Source organism: Sander lucioperca, chromosome 1 (genome assembly GCF_008315115.2).
Source record: "Sander lucioperca isolate FBNREF2018 chromosome 1, SLUC_FBN_1.2, whole genome shotgun sequence".
In the NCBI taxonomy this organism is placed as follows: domain Eukaryota; kingdom Metazoa; phylum Chordata; class Actinopteri; order Perciformes; family Percidae; genus Sander; species Sander lucioperca.
In genome coordinates, this window is record NC_050173.1 from 14,183,590 (window position 1) to 14,198,885 (window position 15,296).

At 42.4% G+C, this 15,296-nt stretch overlaps 10 non-coding genes across 10 annotated transcripts; all 10 read left to right on the forward strand.

Annotated features, from left to right (window-relative positions):
* Positions 1-737: 737 nt before the first annotated feature.
* trnaw-cca lies at positions 738-809 on the forward strand. Its single transcript has one exon. It is a non-coding gene; the product is annotated as a tRNA-Trp (tRNA).
* A 1,236-nt stretch (positions 810-2,045) lies between these two features.
* Positions 2,046-2,117, forward strand: trnaw-cca. The gene has a single exon. It is a non-coding gene; the product is annotated as a tRNA-Trp (tRNA).
* Positions 2,118-3,328: 1,211 nt separating this feature from the next.
* Positions 3,329-3,400, forward strand: trnaw-cca. Its single transcript has one exon. It is a non-coding gene; the product is annotated as a tRNA-Trp (tRNA).
* Positions 3,401-5,229: 1,829 nt separating this feature from the next.
* Positions 5,230-5,301, forward strand: trnaw-cca. Its single transcript has one exon. It is a non-coding gene; the product is annotated as a tRNA-Trp (tRNA).
* Positions 5,302-6,537: 1,236 nt separating this feature from the next.
* Positions 6,538-6,609, forward strand: trnaw-cca. The gene has a single exon. It is a non-coding gene; the product is annotated as a tRNA-Trp (tRNA).
* Positions 6,610-7,820: 1,211 nt separating this feature from the next.
* trnaw-cca lies at positions 7,821-7,892 on the forward strand. Its single transcript has one exon. It is a non-coding gene; the product is annotated as a tRNA-Trp (tRNA).
* Positions 7,893-9,733: 1,841 nt separating this feature from the next.
* Positions 9,734-9,805, forward strand: trnaw-cca. Its single transcript has one exon. It is a non-coding gene; the product is annotated as a tRNA-Trp (tRNA).
* A 1,236-nt stretch (positions 9,806-11,041) lies between these two features.
* Positions 11,042-11,113, forward strand: trnaw-cca. Its single transcript has one exon. It is a non-coding gene; the product is annotated as a tRNA-Trp (tRNA).
* A 1,198-nt stretch (positions 11,114-12,311) lies between these two features.
* Positions 12,312-12,383, forward strand: trnaw-cca. Its single transcript has one exon. It is a non-coding gene; the product is annotated as a tRNA-Trp (tRNA).
* Positions 12,384-14,212: 1,829 nt separating this feature from the next.
* On the forward strand, positions 14,213-14,284 carry trnaw-cca. The gene has a single exon. It is a non-coding gene; the product is annotated as a tRNA-Trp (tRNA).
* The last annotated feature ends 1,012 nt before the right edge of the window (positions 14,285-15,296 follow it).

Below are 15,296 nucleotides of genomic sequence, written 5' to 3' on the forward strand. Positions count from 1 at the left end.
ACATGCAACAACATACTTTTTTTATTATATTTTTGATATATTTTCAATTGTCATCCATGTTTTCCTTCTTCACATAGGCTAAATAAAGGTATTTCCGCCATAAATTGGTGCATAAAAGTGTATCAGAATACAGGAAATGAAATCGTTGATGCTCAAAACTTCCCTGGGGGAGGACACCCTGACCCCCCACTATGATATGCCCCCCCCCCCCCAAATTCAGATTCTGGCCAATATTTATATACAGTACAGCATACCTACTACAATACATTAGACTACACCACTGCCCACGGCGGGTCTGCGGTCACAGTCTTAATGGTAAGGCTAATATTCACATTATAATGTCACTACACTTTCCGCCTTTTTTTAATAGATAGATAGATAGATAGATAGATAGGAGAGCTCAGATATGAAAGGGGAGAGAGAGGAGCAAGACAAGTAGGAAACCGTCACAGGCCAGACTCGACTAGACCTTCTGCATCGAGGAATAAACCTCTTTAGGCCTATATGTGCGCCTGCTCTACCAACTGAGCTAACTGGCCACGATCAGCTACTCTTTGGTCTTCTAGTAGATAACTCCGGCCCTACCTGAACACTGTTATATTTGTGGCTTTGGATTTTGACCTCATCATTGTTCACATAAACCCATGGTGTCATAGAGTCACAGTCGTAGAGTGTGTTGTGCTGTACTCTTGTCACAACTGTGAGTTTCCCAGGAGACCTAGATGAGCTTTCTGTGTGACTTTGTGGCGCAATGGTAGGGCGTCTGACTCCAGATCAGAAGGTTGCGTGTTCAAATCACGTCAGGGTCAAAGGTTTTCACACCTATTTCATGACATTACAATTACAGCGTCTGGTTCCTTCCACTTGTTGTCAGAACCTAAATACAGCTGTTTATGTGACTGGATTGTGTGTATTGTTACATTGCTAGGTAAAAGCCAACATTGGGAATTTCTTACCTGAGGTCCTTTTCTAACCAGGAGTTATTTTACTAAACTATCTTATTGTCATCTGGTGGATGGATGAAATGCGTCTATTACAGCAGTTTCAAACAATGTGAATACGTGGAGCTCCATCAGACCAACTGTTAGCTATACTTTATAGTATATGCAAGCCAACACACATTACAGTCTATAGTACTCCACAGTGCTGTTGAGACAGGTCTGGCAATGCGAGAGAACGAAAGAGAGGCTACGATGGCTGAAGTTGCCCACGGCCAGTGGTGTAGTCTACGTGATACGCAGGTATACGCAGTATACCCACTAAGAAAGCTCCAGGATTTCCATATACCCACTTAAAAATGCCCAATGACATGCAACAACATACTTTTTTTATTATATTTTTGATATATTTTCAATTGTCATCCATGTTTTCCTTCTTCACATAGGCTAAATAAAGGTATTTCCGCCATAAATTGGTGCATAAAAGTGTATCAGAATACAGGAAATGAAATCGTTGATGCTCAAAACTTCCCTGGGGGAGGACACCCTGACCCCCCACTATGATATGCCCCCCCCCCAAATTCAGATTCTGGCCAATATTTATATACAGTACAGTATACCTACTACAATACATTAGACTACACCACTGCCCACGGCGGGTCTGCGGTCACAGTCTTAATGGTAAGGCTAATATTCACATTATAATGTCACTACACTTTCCGCCTTTTTTTAATAGATAGATAGATAGATAGATAGATAGATAGGAGAGCTCAGATATGAAAGGGGAGAGAGAGGAGCAAGACAAGTAGGAAACCGTCACAGGCCAGACTCGACTAGACCTTCTGCGTCGAGGAATAAACCTCTTTAGGCCTATATGTGCGCCTGCTCTACCAACTGAGCTAACTGGCCACGATCAGCTACTCTTTGGTCTTCTAGTAGATAACTCCGGCCCTACCTGAACACTGTTATATTTGTGGCTTTGGATTTTGACCTCATCATTGTTCACATAAACCCATGGTGTCATAGAGTCACATTTGTAGAGTGTGTTGTGCTGTACTCTTGTCACAACTGTGAGTTTCCCAGGAGACCTGGAAGAGCTTTCTGTGTGACTTTGTGGCGCAATGGTAGCGCGTCTGACTCCAGATCAGAAGGTTGCGTGTTCAAATCACGTCAGGGTCAAAGGTTTTCACACCTATTTCATGACATTACGATTACAGCGTCTGGTGCCTTCCACTTGTTGTCAGAACCTAAATACAGCTGTTTATGTGACTGGATTGTGTGTATTGTTACATTGCTAGGAAAAAGCCAACATTGGGAATTTCTTACCTGAGGTCCTTTTCTAACCAGGAGTTATTTTACTAAACTATCTTATTGTCATCTGGTGGATGGATGAAATGCGTCTATTACAGCAGTTTCAAACAATGTGAATACGTGGAGCTCCATCAGACCAACTGTTAGCTATACTTTATAATATATGCAAGCCAACACACATTACAGTCTATAGTACTCCACAGTGCTGTTGAGACAGGTCTGGCAATGCGAGAGAACGAAAGAGAGGCTACGATGGCTGAAGTTGCCCACGGCCAGTGGTGTAGTCTACGTGATACGCAGGTATACGCAGTATACCCACTAAGAAAGCTCCAGGATTTCCATATACCCACTTAAAAATGCCCAATGACACGCAACAACAAACTTTTTTTATTATATTTATGATATATTTTCAATTGTCATCCATGTTTTCCTTCTTCACATAGGCTAAATAAAGGTATTTCCGCCATAAATTGGTGCATAAAAGTGTATCAGAATACAGGAAATGAAATCGTTGATGCTCAAAACTTCCCTGGGGGAGGACACCCTGACCCCCCACTATGATATGCCCCCCCCCCAAATTCAGATTCTGGCCAATATTTATACACAGTACAGCATACCTACTACAATACATTAGACTACTCCACTGCCCACGGCGGGTCTCTGGCCACAGTCTTAATGGTAATGCTAATATTCACATTATAATGTCACTACACTTTCCGCCTTTTTTTAATAGATAGGATAGATAGATAGATAAGGGGAGAGAGAGGACCAAGACATGCAGGAAACTGTCACAGGCCGGATTCGACTAGACCTTCTGCATCGAGGAATAAACCTCTTTAGGCCTATATGTGCGCCTGCTCTACCAACTGAGCTAACTGGCCACGATCAGCTACTCTTTGGTCTTCTAGTAGATAACTCCGGCCCTGCCTGAACACTGTTATATTTGTGGCTCTGGATTTTGACCTCATCATTGTTCACATAAACCCATGGTGTCAGAGAGTCACAGTCATAGAGTGTGTTGTGCTGTACTCTTGTCACAACTGTGAGTTTCCCAGGAGACCTAGGTGAGCTCACTGTGGGACCTTGTGGCGCAACGGTAGCGCGTCTGACTCCAGATCAGAAGGTTGGGTGTTCAAATCACGTCAGGGTCAAAGGTTTTCACACCCATTTCATGATATTACAATTACACAGTCTGTTCCCTTCAACTTGTTGTCAGAATCTAAATACAGCTGTTTATGTGACTGTATTGTGTGTATTGTTACATTGCTAGGAAAAAGCCAACACTGGGGTTTTCTTACCCAAGGTCCTTTTCTAACCAGGAGTCATTTGACTAAACTGTCTTATTGTCATCTGGTGTATGGATGAAATGCCTCTATTACAGCAATTCCAAACAATGTGAATATGTGGAGCTCCATCAGACCAACTGTTAGCTATACTTTATAATATATGCAAGCCAACACACATTACAGTCTATAGTACTCCACAGTGCTGTTGAGATAGGTCTGGCAATGCGAGACTACAGTCTATATACAGTATAACTGTATCGGCCGATACGCAAGTTCAGGTATCAGAATCGGTATCGCGAAGCAAAACAGGGTATCGGGCCATCTCTAATTTTAATTCCCAGAAATCCTCTGCAATGATGGCAGTAAACTGACTTTGGTCACCAACATGGTTTTATAGCAAAACATAAGGACAGAGGAAGCTAAGGATCTAAGGTTGGTAAGTCTAAATTTACCTGGACACAGCTATTGATTGTGTTTCCTGCCAATACACTGACAATGTGTAGTAATGTACAGAAATCTGGCACAGTATATGCTCACCTCTGTCTCCCCTGATTTGAATCTCTGTCAAGTTAAGTCTGCTCTCCACTGAGTCCATCTCAACCATCTTTGAAACCAATCAGGGAGGAAAAACACAACTCTGGTCAGGGTGGACTTTACTCTACTGTGTAGAGCCTCCTCCTGCACAATACAGGTTTCACTTAAGCAGCATATTGACAGGTCAAAAGGGAAGACAAGTCCCCCAACCCCTCTGCCTGATGATCCTGTTTACAGACTTTGGGAAAAATCTGTTTTTTGCAGCAATGTGCAGTGAAGCAGAAGAAATGATTGAGAATGAAAGAGAGGCTACGATGGCTGAAGTTGCCCACGGCCAGTGGTGTAGTCTACGTGATACGCAGGTATACGCAGTATACCCACTAAGAAAGCTCCAGGATTTCCATATACCCACTTAAAAATGCCCAATGACATGCAACAACATACTTTTTTTATTATATTTTTGATATATTTTCAATTGTCAATTTTCAACCATGTTTTCCTTCTTCACATAGGCTAAATAAAGGTATTTCCGCCATAAATTGGTGCATAAAAGTGTATCAGAATACAGGAAATGAAATCGTTGATGCTCAAAACTTCCCTGGGGGAGGACACCCTGACCCCCCACTATGATATGCAAATTCAGATTCTGGCCAATATTTATATACAGTACAGCATACCTACTACAATACATTAGACTACACCACTGCCCACGGCGGGTCTGCGGTCACAGTCTTAATGGTAAGGCTAATATTCACATTATAATGTCACTACACTTTCCGCCTTTTTTTAATAGATAGATAGATAGATAGATAGATAGGAGAGCTCAGATATGAAAGGGGAGAGAGAGGAGCAAGACAAGTAGGAAACCGTCACAGGCCAGACTCGACTAGACCTTCTGCATCGAGGAATAAACCTCTTTAGGCCTATATGTGCGCCTGCTCTACCAACTGAGCTAACTGGCCACGATCAGCTACTCTTTGGTCTTCTAGTAGATAACTCCGGCCCTACCTGAACACTGTTATATTTGTGGCTTTGGATTTTGACCTCATCATTGTTCACATAAACCCATGGTGTCATAGAGTCACAGTCGTAGAGTGTGTTGTGCTGTACTCTTGTCACAACTGTGAGTTTCCCAGGAGACCTAGATGAGCTTTCTGTGTGACTTTGTGGCGCAATGGTAGGGCGTCTGACTCCAGATCAGAAGGTTGCGTGTTCAAATCACGTCAGGGTCAAAGGTTTTCACACCTATTTCATGACATTACAATTACAGCGTCTGGTTCCTTCCACTTGTTGTCAGAACCTAAATACAGCTGTTTATGTGACTGGATTGTGTGTATTGTTACATTGCTAGGTAAAAGCCAACATTGGGAATTTCTTACCTGAGGTCCTTTTCTAACCAGGAGTTATTTTACTAAACTATCTTATTGTCATCTGGTGGATGGATGAAATGCGTCTATTACAGCAGTTTCAAACAATGTGAATACGTGGAGCTCCATCAGACCAACTGTTAGCTATACTTTATAGTATATGCAAGCCAACACACATTACAGTCTATAGTACTCCACAGTGCTGTTGAGACAGGTCTGGCAATGCGAGAGAACGAAAGAGAGGCTACGATGGCTGAAGTTGCCCACGGCCAGTGGTGTAGTCTACGTGATACGCAGGTATACGCAGTATACCCACTAAGAAAGCTCCAGGATTTCCATATACCCACTTAAAAATGCCCAATGACATGCAACAACATACTTTTTTTATTATATTTTTGATATATTTTCAATTGTCATCCATGTTTTCCTTCTTCACATAGGCTAAATAAAGGTATTTCCGCCATAAATTGGTGCATAAAAGTGTATCAGAATACAGGAAATGAAATCGTTGATGCTCAAAACTTCCCTGGGGGAGGACACCCTGACCCCCCACTATGATATGCCCCCCCCCCAAATTCAGATTCTGGCCAATATTTATATACAGTACAGTATACCTACTACAATACATTAGACTACACCACTGCCCACGGCGGGTCTGCGGTCACAGTCTTAATGGTAAGGCTAATATTCACATTATAATGTCACTACACTTTCCGCCTTTTTTTAATAGATAGATAGATAGATAGATAGATAGATAGGAGAGCTCAGATATGAAAGGGGAGAGAGAGGAGCAAGACAAGTAGGAAACCGTCACAGGCCAGACTCGACTAGACCTTCTGCGTCGAGGAATAAACCTCTTTAGGCCTATATGTGCGCCTGCTCTACCAACTGAGCTAACTGGCCACGATCAGCTACTCTTTGGTCTTCTAGTAGATAACTCCGGCCCTACCTGAACACTGTTATATTTGTGGCTTTGGATTTTGACCTCATCATTGTTCACATAAACCCATGGTGTCATAGAGTCACATTTGTAGAGTGTGTTGTGCTGTACTCTTGTCACAACTGTGAGTTTCCCAGGAGACCTGGAAGAGCTTTCTGTGTGACTTTGTGGCGCAATGGTAGCGCGTCTGACTCCAGATCAGAAGGTTGCGTGTTCAAATCACGTCAGGGTCAAAGGTTTTCACACCTATTTCATGACATTACGATTACAGCGTCTGGTGCCTTCCACTTGTTGTCAGAACCTAAATACAGCTGTTTATGTGACTGGATTGTGTGTATTGTTACATTGCTAGGAAAAAGCCAACATTGGGAATTTCTTACCTGAGGTCCTTTTCTAACCAGGAGTTATTTTACTAAACTATCTTATTGTCATCTGGTGGATGGATGAAATGCGTCTATTACAGCAGTTTCAAACAATGTGAATACGTGGAGCTCCATCAGACCAACTGTTAGCTATACTTTATAATATATGCAAGCCAACACACATTACAGTCTATAGTACTCCACAGTGCTGTTGAGACAGGTCTGGCAATGCGAGAGAACGAAAGAGAGGCTACGATGGCTGAAGTTGCCCACGGCCAGTGGTGTAGTCTACGTGATACGCAGGTATACGCAGTATACCCACTAAGAAAGCTCCAGGATTTCCATATACCCACTTAAAAATGCCCAATGACACGCAACAACAAACTTTTTTTATTATATTTATGATATATTTTCAATTGTCATCCATGTTTTCCTTCTTCACATAGGCTAAATAAAGGTATTTCCGCCATAAATTGGTGCATAAAAGTGTATCAGAATACAGGAAATGAAATCGTTGATGCTCAAAACTTCCCTGGGGGAGGACACCCTGACCCCCCACTATGATATGCCCCCCCCCCAAATTCAGATTCTGGCCAATATTTATACACAGTACAGCATACCTACTACAATACATTAGACTACTCCACTGCCCACGGCGGGTCTCTGGCCACAGTCTTAATGGTAATGCTAATATTCACATTATAATGTCACTACACTTTCCGCCTTTTTTTAATAGATAGGATAGATAGATAGATAAGGGGAGAGAGAGGACCAAGACATGCAGGAAACTGTCACAGGCCGGATTCGACTAGACCTTCTGCATCGAGGAATAAACCTCTTTAGGCCTATATGTGCGCCTGCTCTACCAACTGAGCTAACTGGCCACGATCAGCTACTCTTTGGTCTTCTAGTAGATAACTCCGGCCCTGCCTGAACACTGTTATATTTGTGGCTCTGGATTTTGACCTCATCATTGTTCACATAAACCCATGGTGTCAGAGAGTCACAGTCATAGAGTGTGTTGTGCTGTACTCTTGTCACAACTGTGAGTTTCCCAGGAGACCTAGGTGAGCTCACTGTGGGACCTTGTGGCGCAACGGTAGCGCGTCTGACTCCAGATCAGAAGGTTGGGTGTTCAAATCACGTCAGGGTCAAAGGTTTTCACACCCATTTCATGATATTACAATTACACAGTCTGTTCCCTTCAACTTGTTGTCAGAATCTAAATACAGCTGTTTATGTGACTGTATTGTGTGTATTGTTACATTGCTAGGAAAAAGCCAACACTGGGGTTTTCTTACCCAAGGTCCTTTTCTAACCAGGAGTCATTTGACTAAACTGTCTTATTGTCATCTGGTGTATGGATGAAATGCCTCTATTACAGCAATTCCAAACAATGTGAATATGTGGAGCTCCATCAGACCAACTGTTAGCTATACTTTATAATATATGCAAGCCAACACACATTACAGTCTATAGTACTCCACAGTGCTGTTGAGATAGGTCTGGCAATGCGAGACTACAGTCTATATACAGTATAACTGTATCGGCCGATACGCAAGTTCAGGTATCAGAATCGGTATCGCGAAGCAAAACAGGGTATCGGGCCATCTCTAATTTTAATTCCCAGAAATCCTCTGCAATGATGGCAGTAAACTGACTTTGGTCACCAACATGGTTTTATAGCAAAACATAAGGACAGAGGAAGCTAAGGATCTAAGGTTGGTAAGTCTAAATTTACCTGGACACAGCTATTGATTGTGTTTCCTGCCAATACACTGACAATGTGTAGTAATGTACAGAAATCTGGCACAGTATATGCTCACCTCTGTCTCCCCTGATTTGAATCTCTGTCAAGTTAAGTCTGCTCTCCACTGAGTCCATCTCAACCATCTTTGAAACCAATCAGGGAGGAAAAACACAACTCTGGTCAGGGTGGACTTTACTCTACTGTGTAGAGCCTCCTCCTGCACAATACAGGTTTCACTTAAGCAGCATATTGACAGGTCAAAAGGGAAGACAAGTCCCCCAACCCCTCTGCCTGATGATCCTGTTTACAGACTTTGGGAAAAATCTGTTTTTTGCAGCAATGTGCAGTGAAGCAGAAGAAATGATTGAGAATGAAAGAGAGGCTACGATGGCTGAAGTTGCCCACGGCCAGTGGTGTAGTCTACGTGATACGCAGGTATACGCAGTATACCCACTAAGAAAGCTCCAGGATTTCCATATACCCACTTAAAAATGCCCAATGACATGCAACAACATACTTTTTTTATTATATTTTTGATATATTTTCAATTGTCAATTTTCAACCATGTTTTCCTTCTTCACATAGGCTAAATAAAGGTATTTCCGCCATAAATTGGTGCATAAAAGTGTATCAGAATACAGGAAATGAAATCGTTGATGCTCAAAACTTCCCTGGGGGAGGACACCCTGACCCCCCACTATGATATGCCCCCCCCCCCCCAAATTCAGATTCTGGCCAATATTTATATACAGTACAGCATACCTACTACAATACATTAGACTACACCACTGCCCACGGCGGGTCTGCGGTCACAGTCTTAATGGTAAGGCTAATATTCACATTATAATGTCACTACACTTTCCGCCTTTTTTTAATAGATAGATAGATAGATAGATAGATAGGAGAGCTCAGATATGAAAGGGGAGAGAGAGGAGCAAGACAAGTAGGAAACCGTCACAGGCCAGACTCGACTAGACCTTCTGCATCGAGGAATAAACCTCTTTAGGCCTATATGTGCGCCTGCTCTACCAACTGAGCTAACTGGCCACGATCAGCTACTCTTTGGTCTTCTAGTAGATAACTCCGGCCCTACCTGAACACTGTTATATTTGTGGCTTTGGATTTTGACCTCATCATTGTTCACATAAACCCATGGTGTCATAGAGTCACAGTCGTAGAGTGTGTTGTGCTGTACTCTTGTCACAACTGTGAGTTTCCCAGGAGACCTAGATGAGCTTTCTGTGTGACTTTGTGGCGCAATGGTAGGGCGTCTGACTCCAGATCAGAAGGTTGCGTGTTCAAATCACGTCAGGGTCAAAGGTTTTCACACCTATTTCATGACATTACAATTACAGCGTCTGGTTCCTTCCACTTGTTGTCAGAACCTAAATACAGCTGTTTATGTGACTGGATTGTGTGTATTGTTACATTGCTAGGTAAAAGCCAACATTGGGAATTTCTTACCTGAGGTCCTTTTCTAACCAGGAGTTATTTTACTAAACTATCTTATTGTCATCTGGTGGATGGATGAAATGCGTCTATTACAGCAGTTTCAAACAATGTGAATACGTGGAGCTCCATCAGACCAACTGTTAGCTATACTTTATAGTATATGCAAGCCAACACACATTACAGTCTATAGTACTCCACAGTGCTGTTGAGACAGGTCTGGCAATGCGAGAGAACGAAAGAGAGGCTACGATGGCTGAAGTTGCCCACGGCCAGTGGTGTAGTCTACGTGATACGCAGGTATACGCAGTATACCCACTAAGAAAGCTCCAGGATTTCCATATACCCACTTAAAAATGCCCAATGACATGCAACAACATACTTTTTTTATTATATTTTTGATATATTTTCAATTGTCATCCATGTTTTCCTTCTTCACATAGGCTAAATAAAGGTATTTCCGCCATAAATTGGTGCATAAAAGTGTATCAGAATACAGGAAATGAAATCGTTGATGCTCAAAACTTCCCTGGGGGAGGACACCCTGACCCCCCACTATGATATGCCCCCCCCCCAAATTCAGATTCTGGCCAATATTTATATACAGTACAGTATACCTACTACAATACATTAGACTACACCACTGCCCACGGCGGGTCTGCGGTCACAGTCTTAATGGTAAGGCTAATATTCACATTATAATGTCACTACACTTTCCGCCTTTTTTTAATAGATAGATAGATAGATAGATAGATAGATAGGAGAGCTCAGATATGAAAGGGGAGAGAGAGGAGCAAGACAAGTAGGAAACCGTCACAGGCCAGACTCGACTAGACCTTCTGCGTCGAGGAATAAACCTCTTTAGGCCTATATGTGCGCCTGCTCTACCAACTGAGCTAACTGGCCACGATCAGCTACTCTTTGGTCTTCTAGTAGATAACTCCGGCCCTACCTGAACACTGTTATATTTGTGGCTTTGGATTTTGACCTCATCATTGTTCACATAAACCCATGGTGTCATAGAGTCACAGTTGTAGAGTGTGTTGTGCTGTACTCTTGTCACAACTGTGAGTTTCCCAGGAGACCTGGAAGAGCTTTCTGTGTGACTTTGTGGCGCAATGGTAGCGCGTCTGACTCCAGATCAGAAGGTTGCGTGTTCAAATCACGTCAGGGTCAAAGGTTTTCACACCTATTTCATGACATTACGATTACAGCGTCTGGTGCCTTCCACTTGTTGTCAGAACCTAAATACAGCTGTTTATGTGACTGGATTGTGTGTATTGTTACATTGCTAGGAAAAAGCCAACATTGGGAATTTCTTACCTGAGGTCCTTTTCTAACCAGGAGTTATTTTACTAAACTATCTTATTGTCATCTGGTGGATGGATGAAATGCGTCTATTACAGCAGTTTCAAACAATGTGAATACGTGGAGCTCCATCAGACCAACTGTTAGCTATACTTTATAATATATGCAAGCCAACACACATTACAGTCTATAGTACTCCACAGTGCTGTTGAGACAGGTCTGGCAATGCGAGAGAACGAAAGAGAGGCTACGATGGCTGAAGTTGCCCACGGCCAGTGGTGTAGTCTACGTGATACGCAGGTATACGCAGTATACCCACTAAGAAAGCTCCAGGATTTCCATATACCCACTTAAAAATGCCCAATGACACGCAACAACAAACTTTTTTTATTATATTTATGATATATTTTCAATTGTCATCCATGTTTTCCTTCTTCACATAGGCTAAATAAAGGTATTTCCGCCATAAATTGGTGCATAAAAGTGTATCAGAATACAGGAAATGAAATCGTTGATGCTCAAAACTTCCCTGGGGGAGGACACCCTGACCCCCCACTATGATATGCAAATTCAGATTCTGGCCAATATTTATATACAGTACAGCATACCTACTACAATACATTAGACTACACCACTGCCCACGGCGGGTCTGTGGTCACAGTCTTAATGGTAATGCTAATATTCGCATTATAATGTCACTACACTTTCCGCCTTTTTTTAATAGATAGGATAGATATAAAAGGGGAGAGAGAGGACCAAGACATGCAGGAAACTGTCACAGGCCGGATTCGACTAGACCTTCTGCATCAAGGAATAAACCTCTTTAGGCCTATATGTGCGCCTGCTCTACCAACTGAGCTAACTGGCCACGATCAGCTACTCTTTGGTCTTCTAGTAGATAACTCCTGCCCTGCCTGAACGCTGTTATATTTGTGTCTCTGGATTTTGACCTCATCATTGTTCACATAAACCCATGGTGTCAGAGAGTCACAGTCATAGAGTGTGTTGTGCTGTACTCTTGTCACAACTGTGAGTTTCCCAGGAGACCTAGGTGAGCTCACTGTGTGACCTTGTGGCGCAACGGTAGCGCGTCTGACTCCAGATCAGAAGGTTGCGTGTTCAAATCACGTCAGGGTCAAAGGTTTTCACACCCATTTCATGATATTACAATTACACAGTCTGTTCCCTTCAACTTGTTGTCAGAATCTAAATACAGCTGTTTATGTGACTGTATTGTGTGTATTGTTACATTGCTAGGAAAAAGCCAACACTGGGGTTTTCTTACCCAAGGTCCTTTTCTAACCAGGAGTCATTTGACTAAACTGTCTTATTGTCATCTGGTGTATAGATGAAATGCCTCTATTACAGCAATTCCAAACAATGTGAATATGTGGAGCTCCATCAGACCAACTGTTAGCTATACTTTATAATATATGCAAGCCAACACACATTACAGTCTATAGTACTCCACAGTGCTGTTGAGATAGGTCTGGCAATGCGAGACTAAAGTCTATATACAGTATAACTGTATCGGCCGATACGCAAGTTCAGGTATCAGAATCGGTATCGCGAAGCAAAACAGGGTATCGGGCCATCTCTAATTTTAATTCCCAGAAATCCTCTGCAATGATGGCAGTAAACTGACTTTGGTCACCAACATGGTTTTATAGCAAAACATAAGGACAGAGGAAGCTAAGGATCTAAGGTTGGTAAGTCTAAATTTACCTGGACACAGCTATTGATTGTGTTTCCTGCCAATACACTGACAATGTGTAGTAATGTACAGAAATCTGGCACAGTATATGCTCACCTCTGTCTCCCCTGATTTGAATCTCTGTCAAGTTAAGTCTGCTCTCCACTGAGTCCATCTCAACCATCTTTGAAACCAATCAGGGAGGAAAAACACAACTCTGGTCAGGGTGGACTTTACTCTACTGTGTAGAGCCTCCTCCTGCACAATACAGGTTTCACTTAAGCAGCATATTGACAGGTCAAAAGGGAAGACAAGTCCCCCAACCCCTCTGCCTGATGATCCTGTTTACAGACTTTGGGAAAAATCTGTTTTTTGCAGCAATGTGCAGTGAAGCAGAAGAAATGATTGAGAATGAAAGAGAGGCTACGATGGCTGAAGTTGCCCACGGCCAGTGGTGTAGTCTACGTGATACGCAGGTATACGCAGTATACCCACTAAGAAAGCTCCAGGATTTCCATATACCCACTTAAAAATGCCCAATGACATGCAACAACATACTTTTTTTATTATATTTTTGATATATTTTCAATTGTCAATTTTCAACCATGTTTTCCTTCTTCACATAGGCTAAATAAAGGTATTTCCGCCATAAATTGGTGCATAAAAGTGTATCAGAATACAGGAAATGAAATCGTTGATGCTCAAAACTTCCCTGGGGGAGGACACCCTGACCCCCCACTATGATATGCAAATTCAGATTCTGGCCAATATTTATATACAGTACAGCATACCTACTACAATACATTAGACTACACCACTGCCCACGGCGGGTCTGCGGTCACAGTCTTAATGGTAAGGCTAATATTCACATTATAATGTCACTACACTTTCCGCCTTTTTTTAATAGATAGATAGATAGATAGATAGATAGGAGAGCTCAGATATGAAAGGGGAGAGAGAGGAGCAAGACAAGTAGGAAACCGTCACAGGCCAGACTCGACTAGACCTTCTGCATCGAGGAATAAACCTCTTTAGGCCTATATGTGCGCCTGCTCTACCAACTGAGCTAACTGGCCACGATCAGCTACTCTTTGGTCTTCTAGTAGATAACTCCGGCCCTACCTGAACACTGTTATATTTGTGGCTTTGGATTTTGACCTCATCATTGTTCACATAAACCCATGGTGTCATAGAGTCACAGTCGTAGAGTGTGTTGTGCTGTACTCTTGTCACAACTGTGAGTTTCCCAGGAGACCTAGATGAGCTTTCTGTGTGACTTTGTGGCGCAATGGTAGGGCGTCTGACTCCAGATCAGAAGGTTGCGTGTTCAAATCACGTCAGGGTCAAAGGTTTTCACACCTATTTCATGACATTACAATTACAGCGTCTGGTTCCTTCCACTTGTTGTCAGAACCTAAATACAGCTGTTTATGTGACTGGATTGTGTGTATTGTTACATTGCTAGGTAAAAGCCAACATTGGGAATTTCTTACCTGAGGTCCTTTTCTAACCAGGAGTTATTTTACTAAACTATCTTATTGTCATCTGGTGGATGGATGAAATGCGTCTATTACAGCAGTTTCAAACAATGTGAATACGTGGAGCTCCATCAGACCAACTGTTAGCTATACTTTATAGTATATGCAAGCCAACACACATTACAGTCTATAGTACTCCACAGTGCTGTTGAGACAGGTCTGGCAATGCGAGAGAACGAAAGAGAGGCTACGATGGCTGAAGTTGCCCACGGCCAGTGGTGTAGTCTACGTGATACGCAGGTATACGCAGTATACCCACTAAGAAAGCTCCAGGATTTCCATATACCCACTTAAAAATGCCCAATGACATGCAACAACATACTTTTTTTATTATATTTTTGATATATTTTCAATTGTCATCCATGTTTTCCTTCTTCACATAGGCTAAATAAAGGTATTTCCGCCATAAATTGGTGCATAAAAGTGTATCAGAATACAGGAAATGAAATCGTTGATGCTCAAAACTTCCCTGGGGGAGGACACCCTGACCCCCCACTATGATATGCCCCCCCCCCAAATTCAGATTCTGGCCAATATTTATATACAGTACAGTATACCTACTACAATACATTAGACTACACCACTGCCCACGGCGGGTCTGCGGTCACAGTCTTAATGGTAAGGCTAATATTCACATTATAATGTCACTACACTTTCCGCCTTTTTTTAATAGATAGATAGATAGATAGATAGATAGATAGGAGAGCTCAGATATGAAAGGGGAGAGAGAGGAGCAAGACAAGTAGGAAACCGTCACAGGCCAGACTCGACTAGACCTTCTGCGTCGAGGAATAAACCTCTTTAGGCCTATATGTGCGCC